Consider the following 8,987-nt stretch of genomic DNA (forward strand, 5'->3'; position numbering starts at 1 on the left):
AAGAAATAGGCTGTATCATTTAACCAGGAATGAATGGCCAGGGGTAATCCTGGCTGAAAACAGTGTTTATGTGCAGGTATATATGTAGCTAAACATATAGACATTTGTTTATATGTACATAGGCATTTGGACTAGATGATCATTGTAGGTCTCTTCCAACTGAAATATTCTGTTCTATTCTATTCTATTCTACTCTATTCTATTCTATTCTATTCTATTGTAATCTACTCTATATATCTAAAGTATATATATTACAGAAAATAATATAATTCCTATTTTGATATTTAACTATCACTTATGAAAGTATATAACAGAGTAGAAACTGTTTAGATCTCTCTTAGAGTCATAAAACAGAAGTTTGAAACAAAGAGTGGCAATCTGCAACCACCTTGCCTTAGGTAGTATTCAAGAAAACATTCAAAATTAGAAAATCACAGAGACGTGTAATTTCATGCTTTTTTCAAGGCACAGGTAATGCATGTATACTTGAGTGATGACTAGTGCCTTACAATATACTGACCCCCTCCACGGAGAAGGGATTATTACACACACTGGAGGGATATTTTTTTTTTCAATACATCATTCTACATCTACAATATTAGAAGAACTGATAAGTTGATCCATATCATGCTTACATGTTAAAGATCTCAAATATATGAAAGTAGATTTCTGGGAGAGGTAAAGGACAGAGGAGAAGGGCAGGATGATAAATAATGCCAGTAATCCCAAAGATACTCAAGAAACATTTCCCATGTTCAAAAGGGAGAGTTTGTGTAAAGTTGATCAGCTAGAATATGACTAGTGAAACATAGTGAAACTATTCAGTTTTCAAAGTGTTTGCTGACTCTTAGACAAAATACTCATAATAAGAGTAAAGTTTGAGCAAGGTTTCATAATTCTCTGTTCCTCAAAATACTCCTTCATACAAAATATCTGCTCAGTGACAACTGAATTACAGCACCTTGTCCTTCTGACGGTGTCCAAAAAAAGCTCTTAAAAAGTATGGCCCATGAAGTTCAACCAGCAAAGAATTAATGCCAGATGCCATCTTTGGACTAAAAGAATGGAAGCATAAATCCACGTCAAGTACAGCTTAAATCTGTTAAGATCTCAGCAAGGTACCTGATGCTGGGTACACCCAGTCTGCTCAATATGCAGGAACAGGGGAAAAATAAGCAACAAAAGCAAGACAATTTCTGATTCCCACAGCAGCTGAGAATATTAACTTAACAATGTCTCCTGGGGACAATTATCTGCATGATGTATCTCTTGCAGGCCAAAGAAAACATGATTATTGGAGAAAGCCCTGGAATCAGGCATCAACTTCTCCATCTTGCAACAGGCACTACAATAATTTTTTGTATGTGTTTATTCAAAGCTATTGTAAATTCTAATATTACTATCTCTGTATAGGGATTTTTCAAGCTCTGTAATTTCCAAATACTAATCTTCCATATATGGTAAATTCCAGGGTTAACCAAATGTACTTAATATCACTTTATTTGTTTTAACCTCTGCTTCCAATTGATGCAGAACTCCTCAAAGCAATGAAGTCTGCTCTCCCTCTCCTGAAAGAAAAACAAAAATACAAACCATCCAAACAAAAATACAAACCATCCAAACAAAATCCCCCAACTCTGACTTGAAATGATAAAAAAATGCAACAGGAGCAACGGATTTGAAAGGAAGAAAGAAGTCATGCACATTGGATAACATTATGATGTGCAATCTTGGTAGCTTTTTGGTGTTATTTTTCTTTATAACTTGAAAAACTGCCTAGTGCATAAAATCAGAGAAATCAAGGCTTATTATCTTGGGGTATATTACTATCCACACTCCCAGACATTTGAAGGGGTGGAACTAGAAGGGGGATCAGAGACTAATGCTGCTGGATCTCAGAAGACAGTGCAGACACATGTAAACTTCTCCAAAGAAGCCATGTGCCACCAGTACTGTGATTCTCAATTAAAGGATCAATCCATTCTGCAGCATCTTCTGAACACACAGCCCTGTCTATCTTCAGGGACCATTTTATAAAGAGATATTCAACCAACAAACCTGAATCCACTGCCAAAGCTAAAATAACAGGTTTATTGTCTATTTTTCAATTAGATCAACAGCCTACTAAACGAGATCACAATAGCAGGCCTTTCGACTGCCATTGTGAACAAAAATAAAGAATTGATGTCCTGAATCAAAACACCCCCAAATACTTTGATTCTTCTAAGCCTCGGTCTCTGCAACATTTAAACTACTGCTTTTATTAGAGATACCGTTGCATTCCCAGGAATTGGGGTACTGCCCCTAAGCCCAGCTTGTCTTTTCTTAGAGCATTGTTAATTAAGTGTCTAGCCCCAATGTGAAAGACCTTATTCTTAATTAACACTAAACCCCCCAAAAGTTTAACTTAACAATCTTGCAATTTAGATAAAACTCTTGAGCAACAGAAATGGTATTTGATAACACAAAAACATATGTATACAAAAGAACAGATCATTCAGAGTCTTTGGGGCTTTACTGACCTTACCAAGTTTTGCTAGATTTGTGATCTGCTCCTTATCGCTTAAAAATAAAGGGTTACTAGCAAGTCTAAGAACAAACACATAGATAGACACAACAAGGCCAAAATAAAAATACTCCATAGGGCAATCTGTCTGTAATTATCTGAATGACATGGTTGAAAGTGCTGACGAACATGACAGCTTTATGATAAAGAACATATATTGCACATTTTCACAACTATTTGCCATCTATGTACTTAGAACATACTCTGAAGAGGCAAAGTCTGGGCCAAAGTCCTGTAGACAATTATTGCCAAATCAAAGCCCTAAAATTCTCAGCAAATTGTAAAGTGGTGTTAGCACAATTTTTGCAGACACCAATCCACAAATCGATTCCCACCTCTTCAAGGACAGAGCAATGGAGAAAATGCCAGTTCTCAAAATACTGAATAGCTTAACCTATAAATTTACTACTTTGCTGATAGGTTTTTCACCCTTACTTTACAGCTCAGATCAGTTGGCTGAAATATTGGTGTATTTTATGTACCTGGAACTACAAGGATCTCTAGGTCTTCTGAACCTATAAGAAACAGTAGCCTCAATGGCAGAATGGGAATTAAGTCTTGGTTCATGACAGAACAAGACTTAAAAGCCAGTCTAGCACATCCTGTCTTCCTCATCCCCCTGCCACTCTGAATTTCAGTTTTGAAAGAGAACGATTCCATCATAAAGAGATATGAGAAAAAAAACCCACTCATTTGCTAACCTACTTATAAATGGGTTGAAGTTCTGTCTCCTGCTTCTCTGGTTTCAATACTTTGTCAAGCACTGAATTTTTTTACAGGCATCAGTCATGTCATATATATGTCATTTGATCAACACACACTGAGACCACAGGGTAATAACTAGAAACATTACTAACTAGTCACCACAAAGACTCTTGATGAAACCCTTTGTTTCCCCTACCTGTTTGTTAAAGATCATGGAATACAATAATCTCAGCCTCACCATTTTGCTGAAGCATAATTCTGTGCTTGGAGTCATTCTTATGGGCTTGAAAAGCTTTTATTTAATTTGGTTTCATTGCTGTACTCATCTGTGATACACGTGTCTAACCCAAACATAGCAATTTGCTGTTGAATTTTCTTGTGATTAGCAGTGCACTGAAGTTTTGTTCCAGGTGGTCAAAATACATGCAACTGTGGTAGACATGCTTTACGTTGCATCTTTGCCATTCTTCACAACGGGATAAAGAACTAGCCTTGCTAATGCTCTGTAAGTCTGTAGACAAGATTTCACACAGCAAGACAACTCAGCCAAAGGATACCTTATATGTTCAAGAACAGGTAGTATTTGGATATATTCATAACTTCCTTTTGAAATTACAGTGGAGGTACTGCTGTAGGGCACTTAAAATCCAAGGCAATGGGAGCTGGGGCTAGCAAGGAAGGCAGAGAGAAAAGTTACAAAGAACTCAGAAACAGCCAGCTAGTGTTTATTCTACATAGGGGGGGGAAGGAATATGCCTTCTGTGAAAAATTGGCTTAGGTAGCGGTTCCTTTCTGGATACAGCTGAATGCTGTTTCAGCTTTAGTGGTAACCTAAGCACTCCACTAAACTAATAATTGACGCAAAATGGTGTATTTTATAGATCTGGAGGGAAAACTTCTGGTGAACCCATCATTGTGGTTTAGGATTAATGATGCTAAGAATCTTGCCATTTGTTGTCTGATTTAAACTTTGTTCCCATCTGACTTGTAAGTACTCAGCTAACTAGAGTTAGGGTTTACATCATCTCACATGAACTAGGAACACATGTGGAGGTCCAGGGCTTGTAGATTTTCTGCACTGATTCCAAAAGCTGTATAGGGATGAGGCCATAGATAGGTTAGAGATGTTTGTTTTCACTAGTAATTAATGAGCAATCAGCTGTTAATCTGGGAACTGAAATCTTGGTTACTTAGGTTATGTGGGTCCTATCAAGCTTCTAAAGTGAGTGTTAGGATCAGGATGTTTGGCTGTTGTATGCTGGGGAAAACCCTACACTAAACTTCAGGATGAGTAAATATTGTTTATATTTTATAAATTTAAAAAAAATATATTTTATATATTGATTTTTATTTCATCTGTTTCCAAAGTCTACACACTTCTCATCCATGTAAATTGATCAGTCTTTTTTGTTTGTTTTGTTTTAACCGGGAACTGAGTAAGATATGGATATGCACCTTAAAGGAATATTGTAAATGTCCCGATCAATAGTGGTCAATTCTGAGTCTACAGCGTGTGTTTAAGCACATCCATAACTGTTTCTTCTAGACTGTAGCTTTACTAGGAAAACAAATGAGTATTAGCTGAGATCATCTATGCAAACTTGGTGCATTACATGTTCTTTCTTACAGGTAGATCAGGGCACTCCTTATATTCATTATCCCCTCAGTCACCACTTACCTGTTGCCCACACAAGGTAGGAATCTACTTGCTTTGTAAGTCAGCTATGTTTTCCCATTTACTCTTGCAGGCTGAGGTATTTTTTGTATTGTCTTTGTAAAATACGGGAGCAGTTTAATTTCACACAACACTATATGCAGAACAGTTCCAAACTATTACAGCACTGCAATTTCATAATGCCTTTCAAAATTTTGTTCCCCTATGATGTCATGAGGTATTTTTTAACATAGCTTTAATCAGGTGAATTATTTAAATGTCTTATCATGCCAATCTAATGTATAAAAAGCTATAATAAAATATATAAACGTGTAATATTCTGAGCATGTTCCAGAGAAAAATCAGTTGCATTAGTAAAGAAATAGCTACTGGTATGTTTTTCTGAAAAGAAGAACTGTATATTACAAAAAGCAAAGTAGTCCCTATTGGAGTATTAGAAAGTCTGGGATTTTATGTTTGGTTCTTATGACTAACGCATTTATGGCATCATAAGAACTGCTTAATGAATGTACTGCCTAGTAATATCCCACAGGGCATACTTCATTCTCTTCCTATTACTGCTTTTGTCTCTGCAGATAATTCTACAAGCTCACTGTTAAGAAAGCAGAACTGTTACTGATCATGTATGTTTATTAGAAATGGCTGGTCATGGAGAACACCAGTGGCTTGAATGATTCAAACTTATCTAGATATTTTACAGGTAATTACACACAAATGAGAATTGATGACTGCTGGGATTTTCTGCGTTTTGCATATTATGCTTGATAATATATTGGTATGCATTGAAACAATACTGTACCGGCTCCTATAATTTCCTGGAGGTGGTCTGATGTATAAGCTCATGTCCTTAGATTTTCCACAAGTTAGTAATTTATGATGATTGGTTCTTTTCGATCTCCCAGGAGTTGCTTTCTTTTTTGATGGTTCAGTTGCTAAATCCAGTATTGTAAAACAGTTAAGAATTTTTTATTCTTTTTTTGATTTAAGTTTTATGGCTAGGACTTCAGTTTCTTTTTAGTTCTAATATATTACATGGCAATTTAATAGTTTTAAAGCATGCCTAATTCTGGACTAATTTGCTACATGCATGTTACCGTGTAGGACAGATCAACGGGAGCAATTCTACAGAGTTAAACCAATGTTAATGAGTACTTTAGAGGTACACTATATGCAATATGGGATTTATTTTTTTATTAGTGTGAGGTTTGGAGGTTTTTTTCTTTTCTTTTAATTTTTTAAATTTTATTTTCAGATGAGCTCTAATCTGGTCCAGTAGACTGAAGTAGCAGTGGGAGTACCCTAGACACACCTCTGAAGCACATCTACCCATTTACCTCTCATCAGAAATGTATCAAGTTCATGCACTCCAAGATTGGTTTACATTGTGGAACTGGAAGAAGCACAGGAAGAAGGGATGACCGAGAAATTTGCTTCAAAAACACATGTTGGATCCAAACTTTAACACTAAAGCAGCTGCATCTATGTGGGACCGATTCAGGCACAAGATATTAAAAAGTGTGTTCTGATATGATGTGAAAAAAATTATTAAACTGCACATCTCAGTCACAGTAGCTGGAGGAAAAGAGATATTTTTGCTCATCTGGGATCATATTATAAACTACAGGCAAAGGTTCTGACCTTGGAAACCAGGGCCCACCTTGCTTAGATGCAAAAGGGGACTCTGAGAACATGCAGTGCGTGGAGAGTCACTTATACTGAATAATTCTGCCTAAAAACACTTTCCCCCCACCCCTTCCTCCTTCCTGGGCTTAACTTTACTCCAGATTTTCTCTACTCCTCCCCACCAGCAGCGCAGGATGATGGGTGTTGGGGTCAGGTCATCACACATCTCTGCTGCTCCTTCCTCCTCAGGGGCAGGTCTCCTCACACTCTTCCCCTGCTCCAGCGTGGGGTCCCTCCCACGGGAGACAGTCCTCCACGAACTGCTCCAGCGTGGGTCCAGCGTGGGTCCCTTCCATGGGCTGCAGTCCTCCAGGCACAGACTGCTCCAGCGTGGGTCTCCCACAGGGTCACAAGTCCTGCCAGAAAACCCGCTCCAGCGTGGGCTCCTCTCTCCACGGGGCCACAGCTCCTGCCAGGAGCCTGCTCCAGTGTGGGCTTCCCACGGGGTCACAGCCTCCTTCGGGCATCCCCCTGCTCCGGCGTGGGGTCCTCCCCGGGCTGCAGGTGGAGATCTGCTCCCCCGTGGACCTCCCTGGGCTGCAGGGGGACAGCCTGCCTCACCATGGTCTTCATCACCACGGGCTGCAGGGGAATCTCTGCTCCGGCGCCTGGAGCATCTCCTCCCCTCCTTCTGCACCGACCTGGGGGTCTGCAGGGCTGGTGCTCTCACATGTTCTCACTCCTCTCTCTGGCTGCAGTTTCTGTGCTGCTGCAGCTTTTCCCCCTTCTTAAATCTGTTCTCCCAGAGGCACTACCACCATCACTGATGGGCTCAGCCTTGGCCAGCAGCGGGTCCGTCTCGGAGCCGGCTGGCATTGGCTCTGTCGGACATGGGGGAAGCTTCCAGCAGCTTCTCACAGAAGCCACCCCTGCAGCCCCCCCCCGCTACCAAAACCTTGCCACACAAACCCAATACAGTAGGGAAAATCTGGTCCAAAGCACTTCGTGCTGACTAATTGTCTATGTCATTAATTTATTAATTGATTATTTTTTTTCCCTTCATCATTTTTTTCCTGGATGTACTCCTTCTAAAACCTATTTTCCTTTTTTGTTGTTTGTTCATTAATTCTGGAGACTTTAGATTCCTATAGCAACTAAAATTATTGGTTCCTCCTGGCTGTTATGACATTTGCTATTTATCAGACATATTAGATGGAATGGAAGGGTCTGCCTCTTCTTTCAGTTACTTGACCTAGTGACTGCTGGGCACTAGAGATGATATACAAGTGTATTGTCCCTTTTCCACCTAAAATGACTGCGATCAGCAATTTTCCTCCTCCAAAACATTAAAAAATAATGTTAGTTTGAGTCTATTCCCACAATTAAATCATAGCTATGCTTTCGTGTATTACTTCTGCTAGCTAGACCACTAGCTTATTTGTTAATGTAATTTTCACCTTGCTCTTTCCACTGCACATTATTCTTTTTCCTTTTTTGCTTTTCTGAAAGTGTTGCTCAGGACCCAAAGGTACTGCTTCCTTCCTCCTATCCTTAGCAGAAAAGTTTTTCCCAATTCTCCTAATAAACTGTTCCCTTTCTTTCATCTTTTGTTTTTATTTCCATCGTTCTCATATTACTTTCCTAATTCACTTTCACTCTAACTTGCTTATCTTCTAGCCATGTAAGCATTTAAACAATGATTTGCATGCTATTTTGTTACCTGTAAAAGCACAAAAGATTAGGTACACAGAAACAACAGTTGTGTTTGAGCAAACCAGAAATTCAAGTAAGCATCGTCTGGTTTGGAAGGGACATCTAGAAGTTTCTATTGCAGCCTCCTGCAAGATGAACACTGAATTCAGGCACTAGGACGTTGGGTCTTGAAAACCTCCAAGGATGGAGATTTTGCGGGCTGTATTGGCAACCTGTTGCAATGCTTGATTACTCGCCTGGTGAAAAGTGATTTTTCTCTTTTTTTATATATAAAGTTTGAACATACTCTGTTTCTTTTTATGATCATTGCCTTTTGTTCTCCTCTGTCAATCTCTGCTGAACCCTTCTCTGCTGCTTCCCATAGGTATGGGAAGGCTGCTGTTAGGTCCCACCAAAGCCACCTCTTCTTGAGGCTGAAACAACACCGTTGCCTCAGCCGCCTCTCACAGGGCATGCACTCCAGCCCCCTCTTATTCAGTCGTCTAGTAGCTAAAGTGAAACCTTATCTCTTATTGAGAGTTAAGGCTGTCCGTGATTTGTAGTCAGCAGAGATTTTTGTATGAAAACAAGCTCCCACTGGCTACAGAGCTAGAAGCTGGGACTTTCCGCCTCTTGAATACAAGATACTGTGCTGGGGGTCACTTCTCCTCCACCGATATCTGATCTTGGGGTGCAAGACCTGGAGATGCTGCTCATTGGAGATGC

General features: G+C 39.4%; 1 long non-coding RNA gene across 1 annotated transcript; it reads left to right on the forward strand.

Annotated features, from left to right (window-relative positions):
- Positions 1–3,761: 3,761 nt before the first annotated feature.
- On the forward strand, positions 3,762–6,765 carry LOC115336085. Its single transcript, XR_003921607.1, has 4 exons — positions 3,762–3,847; positions 4,901–4,965; positions 5,522–5,646; positions 6,199–6,765. It is a non-coding gene; the product is annotated as an uncharacterized LOC115336085 (long non-coding RNA).
- The last annotated feature ends 2,222 nt before the right edge of the window (positions 6,766–8,987 follow it).

The sequence above is a fragment of the Aquila chrysaetos genome, chromosome 2 (assembly GCF_900496995.4).
Source record: "Aquila chrysaetos chrysaetos chromosome 2, bAquChr1.4, whole genome shotgun sequence".
Taxonomy (NCBI): Eukaryota; Metazoa; Chordata; class Aves; order Accipitriformes; family Accipitridae; genus Aquila; species Aquila chrysaetos.